Below are 7,135 nucleotides of genomic sequence, written 5' to 3'. Positions count from 1 at the left end.
GTATTAGGAAGATGTGGTAAGACAATTGAAATTGAAAACTGCATTGGTTAGACAGAAAAAGGCCAGGAAAGTTGTGCACAGGAATTTTGTTTTCCATCACAACAGTGCTTCTGCTCATTTTTGGAGGGTAGCAGGGGTTGAATGGATGTTAAATGAGGGTGAGAATTTAATTGGTAATCCTTACCGTATCCTTCCTACAGCCCTGATCTCGCCCTTTCAGACTACTTTTTTCTTCCCCAAACTTAAAGAATGTTGAAAAAGAAAAACATTTGAGTCCTTTAAGGATGCCAAAACTACCATTTTGATGTGGTGTAAATAGAAGAGCACAGAATTCTTCGAGGGAAGGGTTGTTGTTAAGTTCTGGCAAGTCAGTTCTGACTCATAGCAACCATGTATAGGGTTTTCAAGGAGCAGTTGGTGGGTTTTAACTGACAACCTTGTGGTTTGTTGTCCAGGGCTGATCCTACAGTGCTCTGCAGAGGGAAAGGTTAGAGAGATAGAAACACTGTGTTCAGCTGTGTATAGACCTAGATGGAGGCTATAATGAGAAAGAATAGCTTCACTTTTTGATATTTTTATTTAATAAGGGTTTTTATGATTTTGTAGAAATAATTTTTTTCTTACCCTTGTATATGCCTTAAAAGATAAATAACAATTTTATTCATGTAATTAGGTGTCAAATATGGATGCATATAGAAGAGAAGAGATCCTACGAAGAGATCAGAGTGATCTAAAGTTATCATCCAAAGACTTTGTAACGAAGTTAGACTGATTGGGGAACCCAACGGGTGGATTTGATCTGAATAGATAGTGGAGAGAAGAAATTTTACTAGTAGGAAATGGCATACACATAATATTGACTGTGAAAAACTGACCTGCTGTTGTTCTTGTTGATTCAGTTTCAACTCAAAAAGATCTCTTGTGACAAAGTAGTCCTGCTACAGAGGGCTTTCTCAGCTGCAATCCTTGTAGGAGCAGATTGCCAAGTCTTTGCTCCTGTGGAGCTTCCAGGTAGATTTGAACCACCAACCTTTTGGTTAGCAGCAGAATGTTTACATCCAGGAAATTGTATCTATAGGTTCCCCTAGTTGAAATTTGAGGTTAGAAAATTAAACAAAGGCATACCATAGGAATCTTGGCTAACATCATAAAGAATTAGGAATTTGCCATTTGAGCATTACAGTAGGATGGATTGAAAGGATTGGAGACAGGTAACACGGATTAATCAGAATACTATTTCCATGGATCAAAGAGTAAAGCGATAACTATCTCTACTCAGATCATTGTAGTTGGGATTGAAAATTATGGGCTGATGTAAGAGAGATCATGAGGTTTCCTAGAGGAGGCCCATTACAACTAACTCTAAGTTGTACATTATGTTCTACAGGGAGTCTATTGAGTGAGTAAGAAACCATGCTTTACTATAAAATAGTCCCTATTGTATATTTTCTTTATATTATGAGAAAGGAGAGTTCATAATTGTATACTTTTCTCCTTGTAATGTGATTATGTTGGGATAATATGTACCAGGCTTGGCACTTACATTCAATTATATTGACATATTTGTAAAGAGAAAGTATGATCAAATAATTGGGTCCTAATATAGTTTTGTTGTTGTTGTTTAATTATAGTGTAACTGTGAAGGAAATCTATAACCATAGATTTGGGTTTGGAAGAATAGCAACATTGCAATTCCTTTCAATGCAGCAAACTGTTGACCTTTCTCTATGAAAATACCTTGCAAGGATTATAGATATGATTAACCCACACACAATCCCTCAAAGATCTTGAAGTTATGTATGTGAAAACACCTCGTGATATTTCGATCCTTAGTTTGGAGGTTTAGGGTCATGATTCATGGGAAAGTTCAATGACTTGGCCTAATAGCGTGTTTTTTGTTGCTGTTAAGTACAGCCTAGTTGGTTCTGACTCATAGCGATCCTGTATAGGGTTTCCAAGGAGCAGCTGGTAGGTTTGAACTTCCGACCTTGTGATTCGAAGCCCAGTGCTGGTCCTACAGTGCCACACCAGGAGTCCAATAACGTGTTTAGTGCTTCTGTTCTACCTCCTAGTTGATTGATAGTGTTGTCTGGGGTCTTAAAAGCTTGCAAGCAGAATTCAAAGCATAACAGTTGGTCTCTATTCTCCTGGAGCAACAGATTAAAAAAGCGAATCATAAATAGGAGCACATATGAAATGTGTGACTGGTTAGTTTTATGAAACTGTCTCCTTTGCCATGAGACTAGAAGAACTAGCCCGGCTACCATTACTGAAATGTTGATCCAAGATTCTATAGAAGAATGCCGGTCAAAAGGGGACAATGCAAAACAGAATTGCAAACTTTCATAGAATCCAGTCATTCTGGAACCATGGAGGCTGGATGAACTCTTCAAAATAATGACCTAGGATCATCTTTAATTGAGTCTTGGTGTGGTGCTGTTTGTTAATGCGCTGGACTGCAAGGTAAGTTTGAACCGCAACCTCAGCGGTTCACGGTCACCACCTACTCCTTGGAAACCCTAAGCAGGGTCGCTATGAGTTGTAAATGACTCAAAGGCACTTAAAAACAACAAGATAATCTTTATGCCTAAGTCAAAAATATCCCATGAAGTCTACTTCAAACCAAACAATAGTTTGGCTTTATTAGTAATGATGTCTGCCTTGAGCATTATGCTCTTTTAGGATCTATATATTTGAGATCAAATTGATAATAGCAGCTCAAAATAATAAATAGAAGTCTTAGAGGGCAATGAGTTGATGCTAGTGAGGGAGGAACAATTCAGAAACTGAGAGTAAGAATGGTATACACCTCACTGAAGATGATCAGTGTCACTGAACTATACAGGTAGAAATATTTGAATTAGTGTAAGTTTTTGCTGTGTATGTTCTCAACAATATAATAAAATTATATATGTAATATATATATAGAGAGAGATTCCTGGTGTGGCGCTGTGGGTTAATGCGCCAGACTGCATTAACTGCATTGAACTGCAAGGTCGGTGATTCAAGCTCACCAGCTTCTCCTCGAAAACCCTATACAGGGTCATTATGGGTTGGAACCGACTTGCTGGCACTTAACAACAGCAACATATATATGCTATAATATATATTATTAGGACTCCGTTATTCTACTTTATGCTTTTTTGTATTGTATTTTTAATTCTACTTAACAACATTACAAGTTTTCTCTGATTTGTATGTTGCTGTTAAGTGCTGTCGAGTCATTTCCCACTCATAGTGACCCTGTATACAGGGTTTCCTTGCAATTAGCAGTCCAGTGCTTATCCTACTACACCACACCAGGACTCTTTTAGGTTTTCATAGCATTGTAGGGATTAAGGGCAATGACTTCAGGGACTAAAGTTAGTTTTTGGACAGGTTCCTTAACCTCTGAGATTTAAGTAACTTCAGATGCTATAGTACCACACCAGGACTAGGATCAGAGAGTGCATGGGATGTCTCAACAGTAAATGGGGAGGCTAGATTTCAAAGTTGTCCTAATTCTGAAGTATAACTTTATAGGAGGGAACATCTCAAGGATTGAAATACATTAACCCTGCATGCCGCTGTGCGTTAATGCGTTGGGCTACAAAGTCCAACCTTGGCGATTCAAGCTCATCAGCTGCTCCTTAAAAACCCTATACAGGATCGCTATGGGTCGGAACTGCCTTGATGGCATTTAACAATAGTAACAATAGTTAACCCTAAGACTCCTAGTTTATGGTGCTGTAGGATCAGCACTGGACTGTGAACCACAAGGTCAGCACTTCAGACCCATACCAGCTGCACCTTGGAAATACACAGGGTCGCTGTGAATCAGAACAGACTCAACAGTACTTAACAGCAGCAACAACAAGAAGTTAGTCCTAGATATTGTGAAGTGCCGTAAAGTCAGTTCCAACTCAAAGCAACCCTGTATAGAAATCCTATACAGGGTAACCACGAGTCAGAACTGAATAACACTTAATAGCACTGAATAACAACAACAACAATCATGATGTTATTTATGGGTTCCTGGTATAGTGCACTGGACTGACCATAAGACTGGTGGTTCAAGCCCACCAGATGCTCCCTGGAAACCATATATGGGGTCAAACTGACTTGACAGCACTTAACAACAACTTGACCTTACCTCTTGCTCTTTCCTAGTATACAATAACTGTATTGTTAACATAAGGATATATGTTAATTTTTATTGAGTATTCTTAATGAGATTTTCCATTGGTCCTCATAACTCATAATTTCTAGACTCCTGGTGTGGCTTTGTTGGATCAGCCCTGGACTGATCACAAGGTAAGTGGTTCAAACCCACCAACTGCTCCTTGGAAACCCTACACAGCGTTATGAGTCAGAACCGACTCAACAGTACTTAACAACAAAAAGTATATGGATTCTATTCTATGTTTATGATATCTGGCTTTAATTGAACTTTGCCTCTTCAGCTATTAGTTTTCAGTGTTCAATATTTGCTCCAGTTTTTTTTGTTGTTATTGTTAAATGGTAGGCTGGGAACCACTGATGGGTCATAAAACCACCTTATATGTAATCTAATAGAAAAGTCTGGAGTAAAAGTTAGTATTGATGTGTGAATTATATCAGTATTTGAATCATTTTATGTATGAATACCATTAGAAATATTTTCTTGCTGTGACTGTGGAAAGACAGAAACTACTGCATCAGTGAGTATTGTTAGCTGACACTTGAGTCAGACCACAATTCATGCACAGTGTAGCGAGATGCAGCGTAGTCCCATATTCCATTCCCATGTTTAGTTGTGGATCAGACTATTGTGATCCATAGAGTTTTCATTGCCTGATTTTCAAAAGTAGATTCCTAGGCCTTTATTCCTAGTCCGCCTTGCTCTGGAAGCACCGCCGGGGAACTTCGACTCCATAACAACGTGCAAACCTCTTCTGAGGAATGGATGTTGGCAGCACATTAGGTGCATTGGCCAGAAATGGAAGGCAAAAATTTACTGAACCATCACTATGCTAGTGATTGTTGTTGTTAAATGCCCTCAAGTTGGTTCCAACTCATAGCAACCCTGTACATAGTTTCTGAGGAGCAGCTTGTGGGTTTAAGCTGCCAACCTTGTTGTTGGCAATCCAGTGCTGATCCTACAGCGCCACACCAGAAAGTCCTGAGCTAGTGATTAGTGTTTCTATAAACATAGTAAATCCCTGTCCCCCTTGATCTTCCCCTTTAAACTAACTTTTTGAACTATTTTTGTATATCCAAAGTTTGTGAGCAGTTTAATAACTCTGTGTGTCAATTGCCCAGTTGAATTCTGGCAATGTACTACTTATTTATAGTGCTGAATCAAGGTAAATAGTACAAAGCAAGTGTGGCGCTGTGGCGCTGTGGGCTAATGGGTCAGACTGCAAAGTTGTTTGAACTACAAGGTTGGTGGTTCAAGGTCACCAGCTTCTCCATGGAAACCCTGTACAGGGTCACTATGGATTGGAACTTACTCAACAGCACATAACAACAATAACAAGCATAATACACCGAACAAAATTGAAAAGTGAATATATTATAGAGTGTTTGATGAGATTTCAAAAATGTTTTAGATTGTTGTAAAATGTTGTAAACTCAGGAATCGACTGTTATCTCATGCAATTTGGGGCACATTATTGGACTTCTTAACATGAGTTTGCATATATGTAAAATAAGCATGATGAAACTTAAATGAGATGGTATGTTAGCTCTTTAGTAAATCTTTTACCTTTTTTTCTCATAGATCTTTTAGTCCAGTGTATTGATAAACTCAGGAAAGCTAAGAGACAAGGTAGATTAAGTTACTTGTACAAGGTTTCAGTGGCACTGAATAAAAAGGGCCAGGATTTGAACGTTGACTAACTCAGTTTCTAGTCTTGTCACACCACTAATCCATACCTCAGTTATTTCTTTTTAAAAAGCAGATATGGTGCTGTGGGATCATCACTACTGGACTGTGAACTACAAGCTTGGCAGTTCAAACCCACTAGGTGTGCCTTGGAAACCCTGTACAGGCTCACTGTGAGTTGTAACTGACTCTACAGCATTTAACAACAACAGCAAACTTTTAATTCATTTTTTATTGTGATATAATTCATATGCTGTATATTTCATCCTGTGGATTTTAGTATTCAACCATTGTTGTAAAGCAACTGAGTCAGTTCTGACTCGTAGTGATCCTTTATGACAGGATATACCTACCTCATAGAGTTTCTAGCTTATAATCTTTACAGGAGCAGATTGCCAGTTTTTTTTTTTGTTTTTTTTGTTTTGTTTTTTTTTCTGTGGAGCTGCTAGGGGGTCAATTGCTTAACCAGGCCCCTTGTGTGTAATCATTGTTGTTAACTGCTGTTGAGGCAGTTCCCACTCAACAAACCTGTAAAGGGTTTCTGAGGAGCAACTGGTGGGTTTGAATCACTGATCTTCAGTTAGCACTCCAGTGCTTACTACAGCTCCACACCAGGACTCCATGTTTAACTGGTGGCGTAGTGGTTACGAATCGGGCTGCAAACCACAAGGTCAGCAGTCCGAAACTACCAGCTGTTCCGCGGGAGAAAGATGAGCTTTTCTGATCCTGTAAAGATTTACAGCCTCGGCAACCCTGTACAGGGTCGTATGAGTCGGAACTGACTCCATGGCATATAACCACCATAAATACAATGTCATAATAGATATAGAGACAATGTGCTATGGGAATCACAAGGGCAAGAAGTTACTCAGATACAGGTACCTAGAAAAGTTACATGCACTAGTTGGTGCTTAAATTGATCCTTGAGAGTTTGATAAGTATTCTGAAAAATTTAAAATATATTTGCTTAAAAATATTATTCATTATATATTGTAATTCACTCTTTTTTGCTTTTTTAATTTCCTTAGATACATTGACTCAATATAAACTGATTTTATCATGTAGTCAAAAACATTAAATAATTTTTTTAAATATCCTGTTTGGTAATTCATATAAAATTCTGAGTCAAGTATGTTAGTTCTACAAAACACATTAGGTGTTCTCTACTCTTGGAGTACACACTACACATTTTTTTAGTTCAGGTCCAGACCATTTTCAGTTGATAGTTGAGTATGTGTTACTAAGACATGTTATGTTATGTTATGTTATGTTATGTTATGTTATGTTATG

This window comes from Chrysochloris asiatica, unplaced genomic scaffold (genome assembly GCF_000296735.1).
Source record: "Chrysochloris asiatica unplaced genomic scaffold, ChrAsi1.0 scaffold00139, whole genome shotgun sequence".
NCBI lineage: Eukaryota > Metazoa > Chordata > Mammalia > Afrosoricida > Chrysochloridae > Chrysochloris > Chrysochloris asiatica.
The sequence above is the reverse complement of the archived record's forward strand: the minus strand, read 5'-3'. Positions refer to the sequence as shown.